General features: G+C 36.4%; 1 protein-coding gene and 1 non-coding gene across 2 annotated transcripts in view; one reads left to right on the top strand and one right to left on the bottom strand.

Moving 5' to 3' along the window:
• Positions 1-27,740, top strand: part of SPRED1 (sprouty related EVH1 domain containing 1) — a 119,407-nt gene that overhangs the window by 13,917 nt on the left and 77,750 nt on the right. The window lies entirely within an intron of this gene.
• Positions 5,724-5,858, bottom strand: LOC112063541 (small nucleolar RNA SNORA70). Its single transcript, XR_002891046.1, has one exon. It is a non-coding gene; the product is annotated as a small nucleolar RNA SNORA70 (small nucleolar RNA).

The raw sequence follows: 27,740 nt of genomic DNA, 5'->3' as shown, positions 1-27,740 counted from the left end.
TGAAATACTTTTTTTTTTTCCTCTGCTGAAATTTTCCTTATTTCCATTTGCTACCATTTGGGCCTTATCAGAGTTCTTTGAGAATCTAAAACAGTGTTTCCAATAGAAGTTTCTGTGGTGAAGGAAATGTTCTGTTTGTGCTATCCAGTATGATGCTCCTGTGTGGCTGTTTGGCTTATGAGTACTTGAAATGTGGCTTGAAGGACTGAGGAACTAAAATTTTAATTTAAATTGCCACATGCTAATGATTCCTTTATCAGGTAGTGCAGATCCTGAGTGTTTCTAACTAACCCTTCAGTCCCAGCAAATTTTTGAAACCAATGACATGGTCTCTCTTCAATCTTAGCCAGTTTGTTGAAGAAAATTCTAATCTTTTTAAATAGGGGGATAGCTAGAGGAAGTGCAGCATTTTCCAAAGCAAGGAACTTGCCCCTGGTATGTAAGGTAATTTCAGTTGTTTCACAGATGTGGCATTAAATTGACATGTTACTCCTTTCTCAATACTTTTTGCATCTTAATTAAATTAAAATTTATTTTTGGTATGTTTGTTGTTTTTTGGGTTTTTTTTTGTGGTACGCGGGCCTCTCACTGTTGTGGCCTCTCCCGTTGCGGAGCACAGGCTCCAGACGCACAGGCTCAGTGGCCATGGCTCACGGGCCTAGCCGCTCCGCGGCATGTGGGATCTTCCCGGACCGGGGCACGAACCCGTGTCCCCTGCATCGGCAGGTGGATTCTCAACCACTGCGCCACCAGGGAAGCCCTGTTGTTGTTTTTTAATAAGGAAGGAGTGATGTCAACCTCAGTCTCTGGTAGATAAGCCAATACTGTTTGGCTTTTACTATATTAAATTTTATGGTTACCATCTATTTATGGCTTGTGATAGTTTTTTTTTTTTTAATTGGCTGTTGTGATTAAAACCTTTCCTTTTAGGAACAACATTTTCTGGATAATATATATGGTACACATATAAAGCAAAAAAGTAATGAAGGTCATGGCTATCAAAACAAAATTGAGTTTGTGACATACTGATCTAGTGGAAGGAGAATTGGGTTAGTAGGGAATCAGGAGCCCTGCTGTGCCACTAGTTTGCTGAGCAGGTCTCTCTCTTTTTTAGGGATGGTTTCTGCTTTAGGAGGTGGGAAAGAGGTTGGTTTAGAGTGAGAAGAGATTTTAAATCTTAAAATGTTTTATTCTGTAATAAATCATACCATTTTAGATAGTAGCTAATGTGTATTAAGCATTTTGCTGCGTGTCAAACATGAATTATGTCATTTGACTCTGCATTCCAAAGCAGGTTACAATTAACTCTCAATTCTTTTCTAAAAAACCTTTGGTGCACAGAATTAGACTAATCATTATCTTGGTTCATACTGTCATCATTGGTCCATATATGGACCTCTGTAGTCTACTATTTTTACTTTTTTATTTAATTGACAAATACCCACTCACAGTACAATCCAAGAATCAGGACAGTGATGATTACTAAAATCTACCTAATGTGCTTCTGTTATATTCCTTTTATCTCTTCTTAGAGGTTACTCTATTGTGCATTGTGTATTTACCATTTATTTCCTATTAAAAAAAACTTTATCATATATATTTGAACTCTATGAAATGAATATACTTATGTAAATATCAACTCCTGAACTTGATTTTTTTTTACACTCAGTAATAGTAAGATGTGTCCATTCTTTTTGCTATAGTTTTTTGTTCATTTGCCCTGATGTATAATATTCCATTGTGTGACATTACCACAATATAGACAATCTGTTGTCTAAGGATATTTGAGTTATTTTCAGTTATTTCCTATCATGAACATTACCACTGTGAACATTTTTGTAATATGCTTCTGATGCATATATGCTAAAGGTTCTCTTTAATATATATATAGGAGTAAAATAGTTGGATTTAAGTTATGTTGTAAATTTTCAAGTTTATAAGGTAATGCCAAACTGTGTCCCCACATAGTTCCAATTTGTACTCCTACTGGCAATGTAAGAGAATGGGTATAAAAACTGCATTTTTATAGCAGATAATGATATTTGCTAAAATTTTTTGATTGCTTACTATGTGCCAGACACTGTTAGTGCTTATATGAATTAATAAATTCTTAAAATCCCACAACCACTCTATTGGGTACTGTTACATCCATTTTATACATGAGGAAATTGAGGCATGATGAGGTTAGTTAGTAAATGACTTTTAGGATTCAAACTTGGTTAGGTCGGGCTGCAGAGTCCAGCCTCTGAAATGTTGTGATATTTTGCCTCTCCAAATGCATGTCTGTGCATTCACCTTCTCTTTCCTTTTTCCCCTATCCCCATCAATTTCTTGGCCTTTATGTGCTTGTGATAGTGAGTGTTGGTTATTCTTTCCTTATATTATTGTGTGTTAGCATTGTCCATTGTATAGTCTTCCTTTAAAAAGCAATTTCTTAGAAAACCTGAGTTTCCTAGAACAAGTAAGATGGCTCAGATGATATATAGCATTTTGGGCTCTAGTATTTTGTAATTTGACATAATCTATATATTTCATAATTTCAAGGTAATCATTCACATTTTCTCTTTTTAAATATTAAAATGTGAAACAGTTTAGTGTACTTTATTTCATTGTATAATTTTATTTAAAGTTAATTCATTTTTTAATAGAATCTTTTTAATCTATTAAGTAGTTTAAAAAAATTCTGGCATGGCCATGAATGTATACTCATCTCCACATAGGCTTTTGTATGTACATCTCTTGAACTGAATGAAATTTATTCCTTTAACATTTGTAGGTATTTTTCTTGAGGTAGTTTATTTATTAAGCCAGTCATCTTTGTAATCTGCTAGATGCTTGGTAGATGTTTTGTTTTTTGTTTTACCTTTTAGGTACTGAGTTAAGATGAAGTGTGATTTAAAAATTCTAATTGTAGTGGTAGATGAGAATTTATTTGCTTAATGTTGAATGACAAAATTCTAGATCCAATAATATACACCTAATTATCCATATATCTTGCCAAAGTAGGGTATTATCTAAACCTCAGATGTTAAAGTGTTTAGGTTCTGTAAAAATAGTATTTAGAACTGTTTCAGTAAAGAAAAGTCTGTTAATTCAAATCCGTTATGTGTGTGCTGCGCATTTAGTGGTAGTTAAATGTTTTCGGTGCAGTGGGCACTAAAGGATCAATCACACGTGTGTTGGAGTGGTAGGCTGATAGAAGCAGCCAAACAGATGGAGATCAGGATGTTGCAGCATTTCTTATTAGTCAAATTTAGTCCTTCTTCTGGATTTTACATTGCTTTTAGGTTTGGCACAGTCATTAGTGTTGATACTGAATGAAACAGCTGCAATAAACGTTTATTGAGCCTTTCTTATATGCCAGAGAAAGGATTGGAAACTAACATTTTTGAGATTCCAGGTGTTAAGCCTATAGGCTTTGGGGATGTAGATGAGTAAAATCTGGGTCTTTGCCTTCACAGAGTTCTCAGTCTGCTTTTAGAAATACATGATTGGTTCTTTGGTAATGAAGGACTTGATTCTCTGCTAGGGGAAAATACAGTTGTCCCAGAAGAGTGAGGAAAAACATTGAAAGTAAAAATTACTTCATTTTGAAGAGACATGTTTACATGTTATGTGTAACTTTGTGTATAGTTCAGTAGTCTTGTGATCTGACAAAGTAGCTATAGTCTTGTCTTTCAGTTCACTTTGAAGTAGGATAGATTGTGTAAGAAAGGCAAAAGATTTATTGTCTGAACAACTTAGAGCTAAGGGTAGATGATTACTGTGAACTTAATCTTTTTATAACTTTAGACTTTATGTATTATAAAGTTCTATATATTAATCTTTATTTATAGGATGTGAATGACTTTAGTCTTTTCTTTTTAAAATATCATGTCTGTCTAGCAAGAGCTTTGAAATGAGTAATTTCTAATTGTTTAGCCCAGTTGGTTCAGGCTGTAGTGTAAGAGCATGAGATATGTCGTTCAAAGACAGATAAATGGTTCAGACAGCCTAAATTTCTGATAGGAAGACTAGGGGCATTTTAGGTGAAGTACACAGTTGTGGTTCCAAACTCCTCGCATAACTTGTCATGAACCTACTGAACCTACTGTAATTTTTCTCTGTTTCCTCTTAATTATTTGTATTAAAAATTGGAGATTTTATGGGCAGAGATGTCAAGGTAGAAGCACTGAAGGGATTACATGAACATGTAGGTCTGTCATTGCCTCTTAGCAGCCTACATAATCTTGAGAATTTTTTCACTATTATATACTAAAGAGCTGCTCAAAGATATGTGGCAGTTATTGGTAAAACAAGTATAAGCTAGTCTTCCTCATATTGCTGTGTTTCTTCAGAAATTCATATGTTTATATAATCTCACTTTGAAATAATTTTAGACCTACAAAATAATTTTTTCCTACAAAAAAGTAGGAAAAAATATACAAAGAATATCCATATATTCTTCAACTGGCTTCCCAAAATTTAAGTATCTTACATAGCCAAATCAGGAAATTAACATCAATGTAATATTATCTACTGACCTTATTTCAAGTTTGATCAGTTCCATAATGTCCTTTTTCTAGTGCAGGATACAATCCAACATTGCATATTAAGTATTCATGTCTCCTTAGCCTCCTTTAATCTGGAATAGCTCTTCGGTGTTTCTTTCATAATTTTGAAACTTTTTTGAAGAGCACTGGCCAGGTATTTTGTGGAATGTTTCTCAGTTTGCGTTTGATGCTCAGCCTTGATTAAATTGAAGTTAAACATTTTGGGCAACAATACTATAGAGTGAAGGTGTCTTCATGCTTTAGGAGGTCTGTGATGGTGATATATCCCATACTGATTATATGAACTTTGATCATTTGGTTAAGATGATGCCTGCCAGTTTCTCAAATGGTAGATCCTTTGTGTGATAAGCATCTTCTGGGGGGGTGATACTTTGAGATTATGTAAATATCCTGTTTCCTGTTATACATTTGCTCACTATTTTTAATGTCTGTTTATGAGTCTTGTCTGTAACAAATATTGTGATGTTTGCCAAATTGGTGGTGTTGTTTCCATTATTCCTTTCACCTTTATTAATTTGAATTCTATAGACAAGCTTTCTCTTCTCCCCACCATTTATTTATTTATTATTTATTTCTATTAGTATGGACAATAGTCCATTGCTGTCATTATTTTGATGCTCTGTTGTCCCAGATTTGGCCATTGGGAGCCCCATCAAGTTGCCTTCTGTGCCTTTTGACATGTTCCTTCATTTTTTGAGCACTTCCTTTTTGTTTTCTTTTGTTTGTTTGTTTGTTTAAAAAATTTTTTTGTTTTTTGACAGGGAAGTAGGATTTATTGGTGGGCATGAGCAAGGACGGGACACTGTTAAGGCTGTCATGAATGCAGGGCCCACCATTTGTCCAGGGGCCACAATTAGGCATGTATTTGACCCCACACCCATCCGGGATGAGCCACTTTTCTGCTACCCTGTTTTCAAATTCATCTGCATTCAACTTAGTAAATCCCCACTTCTTGGAGATATGGATCTTCTGGCAGCCAGGGAACTTGAACTTGGCCCTGCAGAAGGCCTCAATCACATGCTCCTTTCTCTGCAGCTTGGTGCGGATGGACACGATGACTTGGCCAATGTGGACCCTGGCCACTGCCCTGGGGCTTTCCAAAGGCACCATGAACACCTGTCTGGAGCCTAGATTGGGACAGCATGCCAGTCATGAATGGCCACTGGAAAGGGCTGTCTCCAAGGTCCCTTAGGGCAACCCATAGAGGCAACAGGCTGCATACACTACCGAGGAGGCTGCTGTTTGCAGCCATTGCACACGGGGCCCCCATGGGGAAAAGGGCGCGGTCAGCTTAATTGACTGCAGATGAGCATTTCCTTTTTGGCTTCACAAGATGTTCTAGGCTCATTTCGTATTTTCCCTGCCACAGCTGTAGAGTCATCCTATTTATCCAAGGAACTCTGGTTTCTTTTATTGGAGAATTATATTTAGAAACTATTATCTGAGTGGTAGGTGTGCTTATTGGCATTAGGGTGATGCTGGTGGTACTAACCCCATTTTACGGATGAAGAAAACTAAGCTGAAAGTTAAAAGTCTTGTTCATAACAGCCAGGTAAAAGTGATACAGTTGGGACATAAACTCAGGCCTTCTCTGTCCAAAGTCCGGGTTCTTTCTACTTACTCTCCTGTATCACTGTAATTCCTTCCTTACACTTGTCTTTTCCGTTAATTCTGTTATTTGTCTTTCCTGGCACGGACAGGGCACACTTTAGTTCATAATATGCAAGAAAATTATTAAACATAATAGGTATAGCTGTTTCAAAACAGAAAATAGTCATTACAGTCCCAAAAATATATTCTTGCTATGGTTAAGGCAGTATGCTAGACATTGGTAGTATTTGAGTATATGTTTTGGGAAGACATTGTACTGAGAATGTTTTTTTGTTTGTTTACTATGTGGCATTTTTTTTCCCCCTCAGTAGTTAAGGGGTTGAGGTAGGTGGTATGGCTGTTGTAAATTGATACATTATCCATGGCTCTCGGCCTTAGTGCCATCTTGTGAGAAACCTCCGCCCCATGAGAGCGAAGTGGAGGAAGAAACGCATGTGCAAGCTGAAGCGCACAAGAAGAAAGGTGAGGCAGAGGTCCAAGTAAACTTGTACTCGTGGAGCCCACGAGAGCAGAAACAAAGGGCAGCCAGGGGCCAGGCAAACTGGTGCAAATTGTCAGACTGCCTGCCTCCTGTCTAGAAGTTGTCTCAATGAATCTGGAACATCCATGGCCATTACAATCGCCTCAGCCACCTTCGAGAGACCCACCTTGCTCGTATCAAAATGGTCCCCTTTGGTCCTTTGCCCTGGACCTGTGATATTCTGGACTAGTTCTGTTCTCAGTTGTGGCTGAGAATGTAACATGTACAATAAATCATCTCTTTTGCTGTCTTAGCTGAAAAAAATAAAATAAGTTGATTCATTATCCATGAATCCAAATGGCTTAGAGATTTATATATTATATATAAATTATGCTAAATGAATATATAGTATTTAGATTAATATATTTATGTGCCTCCTTTTAATACATTGCCACTTAATTTAGTAATATTATGCAACCATATATGGTATCTGTTTGCTAAGCACACTTACGTAAGCACTTTATGTTGTTGCTTTTAATTCTTAGAGTAGCTTCTTGAGTCGATACTATTTTTCCCATATTCCATGTGAGCAAAGAGACTTAAGTGATTTGCCTAAGATCATAAAGTTTAATAAATATCACAAAGTGGTTTTAAATCCAAGTTTTATACTGCCTACTGTGTGAAGTACTGTTTCTGTTATATATGTTTTCATGCTTTCAGAGTATCTGTTAGTTGTCATGTTGAGGGTTTGATGAACAAGTTTATTCTGTATACCTCCATGGGGGATTTTGAGTTAATTCTGCCAAGGTTGGAAGCCCAGTCTGTCACTTACCAGTTTTGTGATCTTGGACTTTTGTAAATCATGTCTGTAAAATGAGGATAATAATTATATGTTTTGGAAGATTATTGTGAGGATTAAATGTAATCCATGTAAAACATTGAACTGTGTAAATAGCAAGTAGCAAGTACTGAAGTGTTAGCTGCTATTAAGAGTAGTAGTAGTAGAAGTAACTAATTCTTTGCAAAGAAACTTTAAAAGTTCATACTGTAGAATAAATACTAAGTATTAATTGACAAATATTTATGATGGACTACCTGGGATCTTTTACAAGTCTTGGATAATTCATGGAATGAAAGAAATTTAGAATGAGAAAGGATTTTGATTAAATAGCATCTTGTCTCTTTAAGTTTTCTGGATGAGGGTATTAAGGCCTGGAATGATAAAATAATTTGCCCAAAATGTTACAGTTGCATTGTATCAGTCTCCGTGGAAACTTTGATTTTTGACTGTTAATTCTGTGTTTTTTCCACTGTAGATTTTTTTCCCAGTATCTGTTAAGGGAAATAATTTATTTAGGGATGTCATCCTCTTCTTTATTTTTAGGAATCATTGATACCAGTAATCAACAATAATGCCTAAAATATAGCTAATGTAAGTTGGAAGAGCAATATCTGATTTGCCTTTTTAAAGGGATTTTAAAGGGATTTTAATCAGAATCCCTTCATTAATAGGAACAACAGGTAAATGAAAAAGCATCTCTGAAAGCACAGTTCAGATCCTCATGCTCGTCAGCAGGATCTTGGCAAGAAATAGTTTATTTAGCTTCTGGGTGAGTTGTTTATTTAATTTTTAGAAAAGTAAAAGATGCAAAGAAGGTAACGGTCATATAGATTCTTATCATCCAACGTTAATCACTGTTAATCAACTGTCTTTGTCCCAGGTTTTTTTTTTTTGCGGTACGCGGGCCTCTCACTGTTGTGGCCTCTCCCGCTGCGGAGCACAGGCTCCGGACGCGCAGGCTCAGCGGCCATGGCTCACGGGCCCAGCCGCTGGGCGGCATGTGGGATCTTCCCGGACCGGGGCACGAACCCGTGTCCCCTGCATCGGCAGGCGGACTCTCAACCACTGCGCCACCAGGGAAGCCCTGTCCCAGGTTTTTTAAAAAATCCATTATTGTTTTTGTGATGGTGATTATAATTGAGTTAGGCTACTAAATCTATTTTATCTAAAAACAGATGAGATGAAAAATGTGATATTTTAGCCTCAGTTATTTAGGACATTTGGTTGGGCACTGTATTCAGGAAGTTAATGAGTCTGTATGTGGACCAGCAAACTACATTTTCTTTTGTAAGCAAAACCAACTGTTTGCAAAACCAAACGAGAACGAGTAAGTGCAAATTATTTAGCATCTCTTATAACTAAAAGGACTACTTAGGTTGTGAACTCTTGACCATCATTCAGGAATGTGGCTGTAAAATGGATGGCACATTAAAGGAGAAAGCCGTGAACTGCTTTGCCTAGTGAGTGAGCTTAGCCCATCACCTAACATCCATATCTAAAAAGTTATTTATTCTTTTCCCCCACACACATAGCCATTGTGACAAATTCATAATCTACCAGTATGATGAGATATTTCGAAACTAGGTTAGATGAGGAAGTCATAGGAACTTGTCATGTTGAGCTTGGGAAGAGTTGATCAGCAAAAAATGTTAGCTATCTCCAGATAATTAAAAACCTCATAAAATATTTGGAGTAAACTTAGATTCTCTTATTCCTGAGAATAAAACCAGATGGAGGTTAAAGGGTGGGGATGTAAATTTTTGTTTTATGAAAAAGACAACTTCCTAATGATGTGAGTTGGCTAATAATGGAGTGGACTGTCTCATGAAGTTGGGAGTTTCTCAACTTGTTATTTTCAAACTGAGTTAAAAAGAATTATGATCATCAGTGTGGATCATTTCAAAACGGTTCTTTTCTTTAACCTGTGTTGTGTGTTGTATTAGTCTGTGTCTTTCAGGTTCCTTATAACTGCTTAAGTTCTATGCTTTTTAATTTTTATACACTTAGTACACCACTCTGATTTGAAGTTTCCACCTTCTGAAAAATGCACATTTTTCTGTATAAAAATAAAATGCATACCTTTGGAGAAGTACCTCACAGTTTGAGATGTATGGATGAAGAAAAAAATCATCTGTTAATCTTTTGGTTTAAAGGAAAGCACACATATTCAATTCATGTTCACTTATAGGAAGTTCCTGAAAATTTTAAATGTAAAGTTCCTACCCATTTCAACATACCTTCCTCTTTAGTAGATGCTATGAGCTCTTATAGGGCAAAGAAAGTATGTTTTTGTGGCTGTTTTAAATGTATCTGTGGAATATCTATATGAATTTTATCTGTGGAATGAAAAAGCTTTCACTCCTTGATGCTTTCGCCAGCATTACTGAGATCATACATGTTCCCATGTATACATCTTTTTGGAAATAGGTGTGATTTTACTATATGTTCATTAAGCATTCCTTATTCTGCACAAGAAACCATGGATGGTATGTTTGATTCATCCCAGCTGTGTCTGATATAAAAGCTGCTGACCTAGATAGATAAGTGGTATTAGACTGATTTGAGTTTTTGGATATTAGAAACATTTGAAAATTCTTATCTATGCCTATTTCCTAATACTAATGAGAAATATATTCTCTATATCTTAAATATAATCTTTTACTTATTACAGATTTTAAAATGAAAGTTTATAGATAATAATTTGATGATTAAAATTTGGTGATGGTTGTTTAACTTGATGATTAAAGTTTGGCGATGGTTGTTTTATTTCACCATTCCCTGTTTTTAATTTCACATGAGAACTGTGGCTTGTAGGTTAGTAGGAGCCTTACTGGCATGCTGTTTTTGTTTTGTTTTTTAAACTACCGTGTATGAGGACCACAATGCTGATTTAAATCCAATGTTGCTCATGATTGAAAAGCATCTCCTAAGTTTTGGTGGATTTCCATGAGGTATACTAGGTTGCTGAACATTTTTGGGGTCAGGGGATGGAGTGGTATTGGGCTTTATATAAAGGGTATGTTGTCAGTGTGGACATGTTTACTTTGTGAAATTAGGATTACAGATTTGAGACTTGTTTCTCTGCAGAAGGGGGAATCATGATTGTGGAATCATTTTTTTAAGTAGATGCTCTGACCTTATATTTAGACTTATAAAATTGTAGAAAAATGGAAAATATAATTGATAAAGAATATTTATTCCAAATACTGTTCTTACTTTTACATAAATGAAGCTGGGGGTAAAGAGCGACTTTTTTTTTTTTTTTACTTTCTAGTCACAGCTATAAGTTGTGGAGCAGAACTAGAACAGCATGGGTTTTAAATCCTTGCTCAGTCACTTGCAAGTGACATAAGTTATTTAACCTCTTGAAACTTTAGTTTCCTTATCTGTAATATAGAATAACATTTTGCAGGGTTATCATCAGAATTAAAGATAAGTCCCAAATAGATTAGGCATATGGTAAGAGCTACGTAAATGTTTGCTATTAAATGTTTATTATTAGACCTTGGATTGCTTTGTTTCATTTTGGTACTTTTATTGTTTTTGTGATTATAAAAAGAGAATAAAGGTAACCTCTAACTCTGCTACTAAGGGATAGCCATGATGACATCATGTTGTGAAGTTTTCCAGGTTTTTTTTTTAAGGTGTATTATTCACATTTTATCTTTTTATTTCTCTAAAACTGAGTCTTAGGGCTTAGCCTCTTACCATGAATGAAATATGTAGCTCTTGCAGGGTTTTGAGCAAGAGTCATGTGACCTGACTTACGTTTTTAAAAGATCACTCAAATGTTCTTGGCTTCTAAATATACTTAGACACTTTTTTTTTTGGTTACCTTCTTTTTCCCCAAAAAAGTCCACTGATATTTTAAACTGAATTTCCAACAAATAAACAATTTAGATAGAATTATCATCTTTAGAAAACATACAATAAAATGTCCTTTTATTCATTCAGGTCCTTTATACTCTTCATTAAAGTTTTACAGATTTCTTTATATTGATCCTATACATTTTAGTTTAGTAATTTTATATTTTTTTATTGTAGATTGGCTCTTTTTGTATTGTAATTTCGTGTGTGTGTGTGTGTGTGTGTGTCTGTGTGTGGTATGCGGGCCTCCCCCTGTTGTGGCCTCTCCCGTTGCGGAGCACAGGCTCCGGACGCGCAGGCTCAGCGGCCATGGCTCACGGGCCCAGCCGCTGGGCGGCATGTGGGATCTTCCCGGACCGGGGCACAAACCCGCGTCCCCTGCATCGGCAGGAGGACTCCCAACCACTGTACCACCAGGGAAGCCCTATTGTAATTTCTTAATTCACTGGTAAATAAGAAAGCCAGTTAATTTTAAAATTATTTCTTATATCCAACTGCTACACTGCACTTTTTTTTTTTTAAACAGACTTTATTTTTGTAGAGAAGTTTTAGGTTCACAGCAAAATTGAGTGGAAGGTACAAATTTCCCACATACTGCCTGTGCAAACACATGCCTATCTGCTACCATTGTCAACATCCCCCACTAGAATGGTACATTTGTTACAATTGATGAATCTATGTTGATACATCATTATTACTCAGAGTCCATAGTTTACATGAGGGGTTACTTTTGATGGTGTAGCATATTAATCACAGTTATTTTAAATTCTTGGTTTGATAATGCCAACATCTCTGTCATATCTGAGTCTGGTTCTGATGCTCTGTCTCTTTAAGTTGTGTTTGTTACCTTTTAGTATGCCTTGTAATTTTTTGTTGATAGCCTGACATGATGTATTGGCTGAAAGGAGCTGCTGTAAATAGGCCTTTAATAATGTGGTGGTAAAATGTGAGGGGGGTAGGGAAGTGTTTTATAGTTCTATTATTAGGTCTTCTTTTCCTCCAGCTTTAATGAGTTATAATTGACAAATAAAAATTGGTTATACCTAAGATGTACAGTTTGGTGTTTTGATATTCATATATATTATGAAATAATCACCACAGTCAGTGTAATTAACATATTTATCACAGCATTTATCACAGCATCTTTTTAATTTTTCTTTCTTTTTTCTTTTTGGTGGTAAAAACAGTTAAGATGTACCCTATTAGCAAACTTCAAGTATATAATACAGTATTGTTAATTACAATAACATTGCTGAACATTTGGTCTCCAGAACTTAGTCTTTTGTGATCCTATGTCTATGGACTGTGAACTTCTCAAATACTTCGTTGTCTCTCCCTCACCCCTCTTAGGTGGGACAAGATGGCTGGAGTGGGCTGTAGCTGGGTATTTATTTACCTTCCCTTAGGTCGGTTAGGTTCTGATACAACTTTAGGAGGTTAGACTCTGGTTAAATAATTTCTCCCGAGGGCAAACTTTGTTAAGAACAGTGTGCTCCATGTATTTCAAAATGCTTCTTTTCCCCCTTCTGGAAATATGAGGGGATTTTTCTCTGATATTCACTGTGGGGACTTAGTAGAGTGCCAAGAGGTAAAACTCACAAAAGTGGGGGACATTTCGATGACTGGGTCCCCTTGGAGTTTTTAATCTCAGAATTGTCCACACTGAGCCTCCAGCAATTCATCAATTATACCTCAGGTTCCCCTACCCCAGCACTGTTTCCCAAAGAGCTCTCTGCTCTTGGCGTTTCTGTTCCAATAAATTGTCATTCTCTGTATTCATCTGCCTGGCTTTCCAAGTTTGGGGGCAGTGGTTTGCCCTGTGACCTCACTTCTCTTATGGATCTAAGAACTGTTGTTGATTTTTAAGTTTGTTCAGCTTTTTACTTGTTGTTAGCATAGATTGGTGTCTTCCAAGCTTCTTATGGGCTGGTCTGGAAACAGAAAGTCTTCCTTATTTTTCTAATAAATTTGCTTCTTTTTTTGGGGGTGGGTGGGCTGTCTTGGGTCTTATTTGTGACACGTGAGATCTTCATTGTGGCATGCGGGATCTTTCATTGTGGCATGCGAGCTCTTCGTTGTGGTGTGCTGGCTTCTCTGTAGTTGTGGCGCTCAGGCTTCTCTCTAGTTGTGGCATGTGGGCTCCGTAGTTTGCGGCACGCGGGCTCTCTAGTTGTGGTGCGTGGGCTTAGTTGCCCCGCAGCAGCATGTGGGTTCTTAGTTCCCCGACCAGGGATCGAACCCACGTCCCGCACTGGAAGGTGGATTCTTTACCACTGGACCACCAGGGAAGTCCCTGCTTGTGTTTTTTTAGATAAGCAATCATATAATCTACAAATCTACAAATAAGGATAATTTTTAAATCAATATTTGTTATTTCCTTTCTCTTTTCCTTCCTCACTCCTCTTTAATCATATAACTGCAATATTAATTTTTTTAACTTCCTCAGTAATGTCCTATAACTGGCTATAATAGAAGCATCTCAGGTGTTTCACTTAGAGGTATGTAATAATCATTGCGTTTTTAATAGCTTTTACCATGTTAGGGAAGTATTTTTCTAATATTTCTTTACCAAGAATATTTTCAAGAATTAATGTTGAATTAAAAAATTTTTTTAAAGCATCATTCAAGATAGTAAAGTTTTTCTGAAACAGTGTTTCTTCATTCCCAGATTAGTTCCCTTTTCAGCCTTTGAATCTTGGGCTGCAAACTATGTAAAAATAGTATCATCCTACTTTATTAAATTTATCAAATTTATATTTAAAACTCTGCTCCTGCTCTGTTTCTATGTATTTTTATTTATAGTGCACATTATTATGTTGCTATTTGTATTGTCTATCATTCTATTTAATAATGCAATTGAGATGGTGAACTCTTTGAAGAAAAAAGTGCCTTTTGCATAAAGTAATCTTCTATCAGGAGAACCACTCTATCCCTTCCTTCACTGTTCCCCTTCTTTCTAATTTACCTCTGTTCATCCTTCAGCTCTCATCGGATCCAGAGTGCACTTATTTACTGGGTAGACAAATCACTCTGAGATCTGAGATAGTCTTCCCGGAATGACACATAGTTGAGACAAATTTTATATCTTTTGGGTTTTGCTAGGATTGTAAGAATGTACTTGCTTGCAACTCTCAGTGTCATTAGAGTTGGTTTTGGAGGCTCTTAGGCTTACCTGCCCCAAGTCAAAATTACTTGACCACAAGGGTGCAGGGGAATGTACCCTTCTGGAGGAAGGGAGCTCAGAGGAGGAAGGTAGAGGAAGCTAGGGGAAATTTCCTATTTTAATCTTGCTTAGTACTAAAAATTGTATAAAACATTTTATTGTCTTCATAGAGGTTTATCAATGTGCACATTTAAGTTAGTAAAATTGGGGGGTTTTGTATGTTTTCCTGTTCATTTATTCAACAATTACATACATATTGAGCACTTAACTATATCTCAGATAACATTCTAGTGAACAAGGAAAACAGTGTCCCTGCTCACATGGAATGTAAGTCCTATTAATAGGAGACAGAAAATAAATACCTAAAGAAATAAGTAAATAAGGGACTTCCCTGGCAGTCCAGTGGTTAAGACTTTGCCTTCCAATGCAGGGGGTTTGGGTTCGATCCCTGGTCGGGGAGCTAAGATTACACATCCCTCGGGGCCAAAAAACCAAAACATAAAACAGAAGCAATATGTAACAAATTCAATAAAGACTTTAAAAATGGTCCACGTGAAAAAAAAATCTTTAAAAAAAAGAAAGAAAGAAGTAAATAAGATAATTTCAGATAGTCATAAGCATTATGAGGAAAAGAAAACCAGGAAAAGAAATAGAGTGTAATAGATAAGGGTGGAGGGAAGCTGGATGTTGGGGCTAGTTTAGATTGGGTGAATCTAATTTGAGGAGGATTCATGTTATCTAATGCTTAAGGAGGAAGCCAATAGAATATCTCAAGGGAGTCTCCAAGTAAGTGCAGAGGACCTGGGGTAGAGGGAGACTGTTTAAAGCATGGAAAGAATGTTGTTATGGTTCGAGAGAGGTAGTCAGAGAGGTGTTGTTTTGTAAGTCATGCTAAGGAGCTATTAAAGGACTTTAGATTGACAAGATTTTTTTTTTTTTTTTTTTTTGGGGTACGCGGGCCTCTCACTGTTGTGGCCTCTCCCGTTGCGGAGCACAGGCTCCGGACGCGCAGGCTCAGCGGCCATGGCTCGTGGGCCTAGCTGCTCCGCGGCATGTGGGATCCTCCCGGACCAGGGCACGAACCCGTGTCCCCCGCATCGGCAGGCGGACTCTCAACCACTGCGCCAGCAGGGAAGCCCTGCCAAGATATTTTAACTCGGTATTTTAGTTCAGACTGTTGAATTCTTGAGTTATTGCTTTCCTTTGGAACTTTAATTTTTAAGATTAAGGCCTAATACTAGAGTAACCTGTCTGACTGTATTGCCTGAAGTGATAGGAAATAAATTATTCTAAGTAGAATTTATAGTGACAGATTTTCAGTTCTAATGTATTCAAAATTAAGATTAATTTTATAGTTTATTAATATTCTGAATAAGTAGTTATTCCTAAATACAGCTACACATCAGGACTCTAAGAAATTTAAAATACAGCTTTCCTAAGCCTCATCCTTTAGGAATCAAGGGAGTAGACCAGTAGACCTTGGCAGCCTGTGTTTTTTTAAAGTTCTCCAGATAATACTCACAGAATGAGCCAACCCTTGGACATGAGTTTAGGAACCTCTGAACCAGTGGAATTTTTATCTGGAGCAAGTTTGGCCATGATTCCTGGTCACTCATGTGGTCATTATTAAATGAATTTGTTGGGGTTTTACATGTTTTGTGTTTCGTGTTTAAGAGCAAAGTGTATTCAGCACTTTGAAATGAAAAAATGTATTTAGTTTAGGGAATTAAGGATAAAGTACCAGTTGGTTAATTGCTGTTTCTTATTTCTTTCATTGTGTAGGAGATGCCAAATGCTATGTTTATTGCAAAGTGTTTTAGTTAAAAAGAGAGATGAATGCAGTGGTTAAAGTGGATAAAAACAATTTTTATTTCGGTTGAACTAAAGATTCATTATTTATTTAAAACAGAAGATGAAAACTGCAGGTGAAACCAGTCCACATATAAATGAGCCAGTATTTAAGAAGTCAGGGGACTTCATATAGGCAGGATTTCCAGGTTCTCTAAAAAGATCAAAACATTCTCGAAATACTGAGCTTGCGTTCCTGCAAGGCAGCTGCTAGAATGGAGTGTTACATATTCCCTTTAGATGGCCACAGTCCCCACCACTACAAGTATTATAAGCACTTTACTATTATTGTTCATTTATGTTTGTTTTTGACCTTTGCGTTAAGACCTAATATACTATTAGAGGTATCTTTATAGGCTGAATCTGAGTCTTCTGTGAAATGAGAAGAGATAGAAAATTCAAACATTGATTTATAGCTATTAATTCCTTTCTAACAGACAGTCTTACTTAAAATGATTTGTTTAACAAAAAGATACTAACAGAATCTGAATTATTACTTTATTCTCTATTGCTGGAGAAATGAGTGTTCTGCATTTATTGTATCAATCCATTAGTACTTTTGCTTTCAAATCATGTTTCCAATAAACTAGGCTTCTGTTTTGCATTTTAAGACAAACCATTGTCTTGGTTTTCATTACACTGTATTCCTCAAATTTTCCCACCGATCTTAAGCACTCTGACCCCTATCACTGACTCCTCTCTTCCTCCTTAAAAGAAGGAGTATTTCTACCAAAGCTCAGTCTCAGTATATTCTACTTTTCTTTTTTTTTTACAGGCTTCTGTTTCATTTTTGAAGCTTCCATTACCAGAATTAATGGTAATTTAAAAAAATTATTGCCCTTATTACTTATTCAAGTTAGTTGTATTGTAATTTCTTTGAGAACAGGGACTGTGTCTTATTCATCTTTGGATACTTTCTGTTTAATATGATATTTGGCTTGTAAAAGACATCCTATCCATATATCTGATTTTTTTAATCAAATATCTATTATGTGCTAGGGACTGTTGAATTACTTATGCTGCCCATGGCTTTTTAGTTAATTCCTTTGAGTGTTCTTACCACAATCGATGACAACTCTTATTCTAGATAACGACAGATTCTTTTCTGCATCATTTACACTCTGTGTACTACCACTGGACTGAATCTTTACAAGCTTACGGTATTGGAGGTTATCTTTGACTACTGTATTTTTTGTATCCTCTCCTTATTTTCATAATATTTGTTCTGTTTGTGAGTTTGTTGAAAAGAATAGATTGAGGATTCTACCTTGAACTTCTATCTGTAAAGATACTGCTGCTTTCCCAGGTTTCATTATTGAAATAACATTTGGATTCAAAATAACATCTTCCTAGCTGCCTTTCTCGCTCTGCTTCCTGAATATTCCAAGGTTTCCTGATCCTATTTTTCAATATAATTACTCTTAGATATCAATTTAATTACATCCTCCCTACACAGAAGCTTAGAATAGTTCCCTTTTGAATACGCAAGGCCTTCACCAGTAGGATTCCTATTTAGTGTAATTCATTTTTGTTGTCTTCAGTAATCTTCCAACTCAAGCAAGAATAACTTTCATTGCATACTTGTATGTCCTCTTTCATGATGTGTAGCCCATTTTGATTAATTTTTTACCTTATCTTGAATTCAAGCCCATGTTACCTTCTTCAATATTGTAATGGTCATCTATTGTTTTAGTATGCCAAGTATACCTTGATTATTCTTCTGTTAAAAGGTCCAAGTAGAAAGTACCAAGCAAAGGTATTTTTCTTGGGGGAAGTCATTCCTTCACTTTTAGGCCTTTTGGTTTGAGTGGGTTGACCCTCCATGGGTGTGATTAGTTCAGGGCAGACAAATCAGAGACATGAGACTCAATTCCACGACTTTTGAACTATGAGAAGAGGCATTCTCTGCTGCAACTATAAGGATTTTGCATACCTAGAGCTAATTGGGTTAGGGGAGATAAATAAGGAACCTTAACCAGAGTCAACTTTAAAATGAAGTCAGTTTTGTTTAAAATGAAAAGCCTTTCGGTTTGAAGCCTGTCAGTACACTTCAAACAACTCAATAGCAAGGATCCTGCTAAATTTACCACATTGACATTTGTATGTCATGTCCATATGCGGGCAGGGGTGTGTGTGTGTGTGTGTGTGTGTGTGTGTGTGTGTGCGCGCGCGTGCGCACGTGTGCATGTACACGTGCAAGAGAGATTACTTTTTAACTTACTCTACAGGAATCCAACAGCTTCTTGGAACTGTGGAGAAAGATTTAAAAATTTTATTTTTGAGTAAATGAATACACATAAACGTGAATACCAGAATATCAGTGAGTTATATCAACCATGCATTTGCTTGGTTGTAACAGTGATAAAAAGCATAGGCTTTCTATTCAGACCTTTGTTTGAATCTTTGCTCTATCACTTACCATCTATGTAATTGGGTATGGAAAAATTGAGGAGTTAAAGAAATCTCACTGTAAGAAAAAAAAAACTAGTTCTGAAATTGAATCTTAGTTATTTTAGTCTAACTGGAGAAATGTTATCAAGAGAATGTCTTTGTTTTGATCCGCAAAGGGATCCCTTTTCCTTTGGTTAATTGGCAGCTGCCAGACTTTCTTCTCAGAAGGCTTGATTCAGAGGAGCATATGTCCTGTCTTCCCACTTTTAAAATCTACTCTGCCAGCACAAATTGGCTGGCAGTTCTCATAAACTTCCTCACCTGCTCTCTGTCCCCACAACTCCGGATACATATCTGATGCTATTTCTAAATGTTCTGTCACAGTCCACTTTTTAAATAAGGTGTGACTAGAATATTTTTCTGCCTCTGTCAGTGACATTTTAGTTGAGATGTTGTTGGAGGATATTTTACTTGTTGAAAGCAGCAATGTTTTCATATTTACAACTCATTATTAAAAATACATACATAAGAAACTTTAGTCTTAAACAGAATATTATTACAATGAATAAGTTACATATAATTAGGTAATATCCATATTCTGATTGTTGATATTAATAAACTGAATTACATTGAGCGAGCACCTCCTTATGTATGTATGTAAATGTGTCCCCCATCTACTTAGCAGTTACTCTGTTTTACATAGTAAAGACCTAACCAAATCTATTCTCCTTTATGGAAAATGACTTTGGGTTAAGCTCTGGTCATCTGGAATCCTGATGAAGATAGAATGTCAGTTGTGTTAGTAGGCAACATTGCTGATTGGTAAATGGCATCTGCATGGGGAGGATTGTGAATGAACTAAATATATATACCCGGTGGAAAGCCAGAGCTTTGCTCTGCCCTGAACGTGGTGTATTTGTTTACCTGGGTATATCCCTTGCCAGGAGTTCAAGGAGCTATATCCATGGACTGTTTGTTACGAGATATTTTGACTCTTGTATGGAATGTGGGGCTTTTAAGCCAGGAGTGTTTCCACGCATTCATGATTTCATATGCATGGGGTTTCATTCCCTCATAACTGAGCTATCAATTAAGGAGCTAAAGAATAGCCCCTGAATTGCTACAAGGATGTTGCAGGTATCCTTTTGGTATCATCATTACCTGCATATTAAATATTGTTTATTAGTTGTAGTAGGGAGAGAGTTATGATGGAACAGGAAAATGTTGAATGTTAAGTTCTTGCTGTATACGAGGCACTACATACAGGTGGGCAGGGAAGTTTAAGATGTGATAAATTGGAGAATTGGAAGTTAAATAAGAGAAGATAATGTTAGAGGAATCATAAGGGTAATAACTGCCTGAAAGATATGTGATGAATACATTGAATTCACCAGAAAGAGAAGCCTTTATAGTCTCTAAAGGACAAGATGAGAGGTAAGTGATGGTCTTTTACCTAGCTGTAAAGACCATTGCAGGGGAGAAAATATGGTCGAAGGTAGGATTATGCATATATTTCTTTCTTTGGTGGCTACTTCAATTTATAAAAAAGAGAAAGTACTGGAGATTACCTACAAGTGTTGTAAGATAGTAAGTATTCCAGGTTTTAAGAATGTCTTCTTTCAATATATGCTTACCTGAGAACTTATTTTTGTAATTTTTTAATAAGATTCCCTGGCCAGTATGGTAGCTGTTAGCTACATATGACTATTGAGCACTGATCAGAATTGACATATGCTATACTTGTAAAATGTGCACCAAATTTCAAAGACTTAGTATGAAAAAAATATAAAATACCTCGTTGATTATTTTGTATTATCTATTTAAATATGTTGGATATAATGGATTAAAGTATACTATTAACATTAATTCCACCTGTGTTCACTTTTTAAAAATTGAGATGAAATTCACATATAACATAAATTTAACCATTTAAAGTGTACAGTTTAGTGACATTTAGTACATTCATATTGCTGTGCAACCCCCATCTCTGTGTAGTTCCAAAACTTTTCATCACCCTAAAAAAAACCACAAACCCATGGGAATTCCCTGGCTGTCCAGTGGTTAGGACTCTGCTTTCACTGCTGAGAGCCCTGGTTCAATCCCTGGTCAGGGAATTAAGTTCCTGCAAGCTGTGTAGCCAAAAAAAAAAAAAACAAACAAACAACCAACCAAACCCATATCCATTAAGCAGTTTTTCTCCTTTACCATACCCCTAATCCCCTGGCAACCACCAATCTATTTTCTGTCTATAGATTTGCCTATATTAGGTATTTCATATAAATGAAATCATGCAGTATGTGACCTTTTGTGTATGGCTTTTTTTTTTTCATTTAGCATATTTGTGAGGTACCATGTTGCAGCATATCAGTACTTTATTCTTTTTTTATTAGATGATGTTGTATTCATTATTAAAAGTATGGTAGGTATTAAAGTCTCCAACTATTACGGTAGGTCTATTTCTCCCTTCAATTTTGTCAGTGTTTACTTCATATAGTTTGGGACTCTGCTGTTTGGTGCATATATGTTATAAGTGTTACATCTTCTTCATGAATTGACCCTTTTATCAATATATAATGACCTCTGTTTCTTATAATAATATTAATATATTCACCCCAGCTCTCTTGTTTTATGGAATACTGTTCTCATCTTTTCATTTTCAACCTGTTTATAGTTTTGGATGTAAAGTTGGTGTCTTATAGACAGTATATAAGTTGATATAGTTTAAATTGATACTAGCTTAGCTTTAATAGCCTATAAAAGCTCTGCTTCTGTTCATCTCTACTCCCTTTTATGTTGTTATTGTCACAGTTTACATCTTTATACATTAATGGGCCCATTAATATAGATTTATAATTACTGTAGACAAAAAGAGAAGTTAAAAACCAAAAATACAATAATAATAGCTTTATATTTACCTATGTAATAACCCTTACCAGAGTTCTTTATTTCTTCATATGGTTTTGAGTTACTATCTAGTGTCCTTTCATTTCATCCCAAAGGATAGAGGCAAACTCCCTCAGCCCTTTAGTTATCTGAGAATGTCTTAATTTCTCTTTCATTTTTGAAGGGTACTTCTGCTATGTATAGATTGGTTGACATTTTTTTTTCTTTCAGCACCTTAAATATGTCATCCCACTGCCTCTGGCCTCCATTGTTTGCTATAAGTTGGCTGTTAATCTTATTGAGATTCCTTTGTATATGAGAGTAGCTTTTCTTTCACTGCTTTCAAGATTCTTTGTCTTTCAGCAACTCCAGTTTCTATCTCTTTGTTTATGCATTTTGGAGTTAGACTTCTTGGATGTGTAGATTTATTATATCTTTATCAAATTTGGAAAGTTTTCTGGCCACTTCAGATATTCTTTCTGCCCCTTTCTCTTCTCTCCTGAGCCTCCCCATTACACATACATTGGTACATTTGATAGCATCCCACAGATTTCTTAGGCTCTGCTCATTTTTTCTCATTCATTTTTCTTTCTGCACCTCAGATTGGGTCATTTCAGTTGACATATCTTTAAGCTCACTGATTCTTCTGCTTGCTCAAATCTGCTGTTGAAACTTTTTAATGAAGTTTTCATTTCAGGTACTGTACTTATCAGCTCCCAAATTTCTATTTGGCTACTTTTTTTTTTCAATTTTATTTTATTTTATTATTTATATAGCAGGTTCTTATTAGTTATCCATTTTATACACATCAGTGTATACATGTCAATCCCAATCTCGCAATTAATCACACCACCACCACCATCACCACCACCCCTCACTCTCCCCCCCTTGGTGTCCATACGTTTGTTCTCTACATCTGTGTCTATTTCTGCCTTGCAAACCAGTTCATCTGTAGCATTTTTCTAGATTCCACATATATGCGTTAATATACAATATTTGTTTTTCTCTTTCTGACTTCCTTCACTCTGTATGACAGTCTCTAGGTCCATCCACATCTCTACAAATGACCCAATTTTGTTCCTTTTTATGGTTGAGTAATATTGGCTCCTTTCTGTAATTTCTGTTTCTTTATTGATATTTTCTATTTGCTCATACATTGTGTTCCTGGTTTCCTTTACCTCTTTAAGTATATTTAAGACAGTTGACTTAAAGTGTTTGTGTAGTAAGTCCAGTATCTCTGCTTCATCAGGGATAGCTTCCATTAACTTCATCTGTGAATAGGCCATACTTTCATGTTTCTTTTCGTACTTCATAAATTTTTGTTGAAAATTGAGCAGTTTGAATATTTTAATGTGATAACTCTGGAACTTGTATTCTTCCCATTCTTCAGGGTTTGTTTTGTTGCTGGCTATGGGCTGTGGTTGTTTGGTTGTTTTTCTAAACTGTTTTTGTAAAGTCTTTATTCTTTGCCATGTGTGGTCTCTGAAGTCTCTGTTCCTGTTGCCTGTGATCCTTTTGTGTTTCGACAAAGATTTTCTTAAACACCAGGAGTTTAAAAAAAGAGAGAGGGAGGGAGGGAGGGAGGGAGGAAGGAAAACTCTCCCATTCTTTGCAGATTATTTCTGTATCATGGCACTCCTTTAATGCTTAGCCAAACCGTTTACAACTCTGCCTTACCCATTACTTCCTGCTTGTGCTGAGCCTAGATCAAAACTTTGGGTCTTCCCAGATCTTTTCTGAACATGTGTTCTACCCTGGGTATGCGTATGGCTTCTTAATTCCCTAGAAAAACTGTGTCCCCAGCTTTTCCTCCCAGGCTTTTGGTACATCTATTGTTGGCCTCATTGTGATATTTTGCCCCCAGCAGCAGCTGGTCGTTCATTTGTCTTAACGATGTGTTTGAAGAATGCAAACGCCTTGTGTCAGTCCTTCACATAGCTCCAGACAGGATTCTTTGAGACTAAGGTCTGCTGTGCTCTCTCTGGAACCAGGGACCAGGATCCCATACTGAGAATGCAGACTATCATCTTTAAGACCATTGCTGATGGAACTTCTCTGGTGGTGCAGTGGTTAAGAATCTGCCTGCCAATGCAGGGGACACGGGTTTGAGCCCTGGTCTAGGAAGATCCCACATGCTGCAGAGCAGCTAAGCCCGTGTACCACAACTGCTGAGCCCACGTACCACAATTACTGAAGCCTGTGCGCCTAGACCCCGTGCTCCACAACAAGAGAAGCCACCGCAGTGAGAAGCCCACACACTGCACCGAAGAATAGCCCCTGCTCACCGCAACTAGAGAAAGCCCACGTGCAGCGACGAAGACCCAACACAGCCAAAAATAAATAAATAAATAAATTTCTTTATTAAAAGAAAAAAGACCACTGCTGAGGCAGGGGTGGGAAGTGAGATTAGGCCACTGGCAAGTAAAAGTGCCACAAAGCTTTCCTACCATTTTAAAGTTGCCTTTTGATTTAGCATTTGCTTCATCACTGTAAACCTTTGACTGTTTTCTAGAGTTCTGACAAAGTTGCCTGGCAATTTTTGTTCTTTTCTTTTTTTAGTATTTGTGTTGTGGGATGGGCTCTTAGAGCTCCTTTTTCTACCATTTTCACGGCCACCCTCCTCTTTACTTTTTTACTCTAACTACTGGAAAGTTGAAGATTATGTATTTGGCTTGCGTTGTATTTCGATTGGACAGCACTGCTGTAGGGTATTAAATTTTCAGTGAAAATTGAATCCATTTATGTTCAATTTGGAAGGAAAAAAATGTTCAAAGGTCCCACAATTGCACAATTAGGATTAGCTATTTACCATTGTACTTTCTATTCCCAGACTAATGTGGCATTTTCAGAGGAACTCTATAAACTTCCTTCTATAGGATAGTGTTATTAACATTGTGTATTTATGTACCTCCATCACTGAAGGCTCCTAAATTTTGACTCGATTATCATTTGATTAAGTGTTCAAGCCACCTCGTGCTGTCTACTTCTCTCTTGATAGGGATTGTAAGAACCACTGAACACTCTTGATAGGTATTTATATGAAGAGCTGAGAAGTCTTTATGCTGCTTCATTGGATTTTATTTTTTATTTCTGGATTCAGTTGTACACATATTTATTAAATGCCTATTTTATGGAGGTACTCATAGGACTTATCTTCAAGTGTTAGCCATAACCCATACTCTCAGATGTTGGTGATTTTTAATACTGAATGTGGAGATATTTTCTTTTTCTCAGGAGATTACTTTGCTGATTAATTTGGGTCCCTGCCACTGATTCCATATCTTTAGCATCCTTGGCTTGTGGCCTGACCCCTGAAAAATTGGCATCCTAGATTTGCAGGGTTGGCAGCTTACCCTTGTTATTCCTCTGTTCCTTGCCATTAAATGCCAAGATGTTATATGCTTTCTTAGCATGGGCAAGGCTGCACTCTAAATACTTGCATGCAGGTGCATTTGAAAAAGTGAGTGCCCTTCCCCTCTACTAAAAATAAGGTAACATGTACAGGACCATATAGAAGGAGTTGGCAACATATTCAGAAGTTGTGGATATTAAATGTAAGGGATTCTTTTGGCTTCATTAGCGAAAGCCATTATATTGACAATGAAAGAATTCCCTCTTCAGTACTGTCGATTGAAATTCCCTGAGTTTGTTCCCTGACCAGAGAGAGCAGTGATCTCTCACTGAATGTTCTTGCCATTGCCCTGATACAGTCAAAAGATTATTACTTCATCTCAGGCATAAACCTACAGTTTTTTCATATATCTCTGGTGGCACAGATAAAATCAGGCAGTATAAATTTACTGAAGACCCTGAGAAACTAGAGTAATAAACTACTGTGCCTTCTTCCTACTTGGTAAAAAGGAACTTCTCATATAACTACATAGCAATACTCATGAGGATATAATGTACCTAACCTAAATCAGAAAAAGAGAGCACTGTTTCCTTTTTGATTTAAATAAGAATTATCAACCACAACTAACCATCAAATATCAATTATTTGAGTCTCCTGCTCACACTTTACATTATGGAAACATTTACAAAAGATATCTAGCCCAATGATAGGCATCAGGAAAGACTTTCTGGAGAGTAATAAATAAAACTAGATAATTGTTATAATTTAGAGATTGTCCATGTTCACCTTGGCATCTGTAGGAATACCTCTCTGCTAAACATGTCTGCTTTCAAAGGGTAGAAATCATTTTTCTCCTACCACCCAGGAACCCCTCAAGCATACCTTTCCTTCTTGAAACCTTGTTCTAAGGTGTGAGAGGACTCTGGAATCCTTTCTCCTGACTGTCCACCTTCTGAGTTTGTATCTCCTCTCTTAGGACATGCCTATTTTTTGTATATCCAATATGAGAATATCCAGCTTTCTTCAGGTAAGACGTTATTTGCTTTCTGCCCTTATACAGAGCAACTACTTTAAGTGTATTAAAATGAGCCCAACATCTTTCAAAGGAATACATGCATATGATATGATTGGTGGGATGTTCTTAGAAGTATGTGGAGAGAGCTGGGATGCCAGTCCTTATGTTTGAACAAGTGTGTGTGTATGACTGGAGAGAACTATAAATTGTAAACAGGTGGGAACAGAGCAAAGGTATTGCCTCTCTCAGGTTGATGGGAGGGGTGCAGGGTGCAGCAGGTTTTGACATCAGGGAGGGGAACAAGGCTGTTCAAATCAATCTGCATTCTGCAAAATAGTCATCATTGTACTGTTAATGGCAAGTGCTAGCTCCTGTTAGACAAATACTGTTTTGAGATCATAGCCCTTCAAGGTGTATGTGTGTATGTATAAGAGTTCGGTAAATGTATTTTTGAATGGATAATACATACACATGGTACAAAATTCAAAAAATATAAAAGGTTATTTAATGAAAGGAAAATTACCCTTGTACCTCTGTCTCATTTTCCCTTGCTAGAGAAACAGTTACCAGTTTTATTATGTAAAGATTCTATTCATATACAAACATATGTGTGAATGTGTTTTTTGCCACAAATGGTTGCATACTAAACATACTTACGTACCTTTAAAAAAAAAACTTAATAGAACTTAGAGATCAGCTTATTTTGACAATGTAAAGAGCTTCCTTATTTTTGTCATGGCTACATAATATAGCATTGAATAGGTGTTCCATAATTTTACTAATTTCCTATTGAGTCTTCTTTAGGTTGCTTTATCCTTTTTTTTCTGTTAAAAACAACATTTTTCTTTAAACTTTGCTTATAAAGGTATAATTTCATACATGTAAAAGAAAATGGGTAGAAATAGCATTTGCTGAGTCACAAAATATGTACATCTTAAGTTTTGATAGATATTTCCAAATAACCTTCTAAACATACTTCCGTACTCCTCACCAACTTCTGTGTTAACTAATATCTTGGTATTTGCCAATCTGATAAATGAATAATGGTCTTTAATTTGCAGTCCTCTTATTTTGAATAAAGTTAGGGGTTTTTGATTTATGTATTTCATGGCACCTATATTTTTCTTCTGTGAATTTTGTTCATGAACTTTGCCTATTTTATTCTGGGTTGTTGATTTTTTTTCTTATTGTTTCAAATAAGAAAAAAAATAACTTATTGAAGTTATTTTTAAGGAAATATTGTGCTTGTTTTCTGTTAAAACAGAACAGTGTGTTGATCCTCCTCCTCCAAACCCCCATACCTCAAAGATGTCCTTGCCCTCATCCTCAGAACCTGTGAATATGTTAGTACTTTGCAGAGGTGATTAAGGTTATGAGCTTTGATATGGGGTGATTATCCTGGATTATCTGGATGGGCCCAATTGAATCACACAAATCCTTAAAATGGAGAACCTTTCCTGACTGTGGGACTGCAGTCAGAGAGAGATGTGACTATAGCAGAAGGGTCAGAGAGAAAAAAATATTCCTGGCTTTGAAGATGGAAGAAGGCCACAAACCAGGGAATGTGGATGACTTGTAGGATTTGGAGAAGACAAGGGAACCCATTCTCTTCTACGGCCTCCTAAAAGGAATGCAACAGTGCCAGCACCTTGATTTTAGCCTTGTGAAGCCCTTTGGACTTACAACTCACAGAAATGTGTAAATGTGTTGTTTTATGCCACTGAGTTTTCAGTAATTTGTTATAGCAGCAATAGAA

The sequence above is a fragment of the Physeter macrocephalus genome, chromosome 11 (genome assembly GCF_002837175.3).
Source record: "Physeter macrocephalus isolate SW-GA chromosome 11, ASM283717v5, whole genome shotgun sequence".
In the NCBI taxonomy this organism is placed as follows: Eukaryota; Metazoa; Chordata; class Mammalia; order Artiodactyla; family Physeteridae; genus Physeter; species Physeter macrocephalus.
Note: the sequence above shows the minus strand (reverse complement) of the source record. Positions and strands in the feature narration are given on the sequence as shown.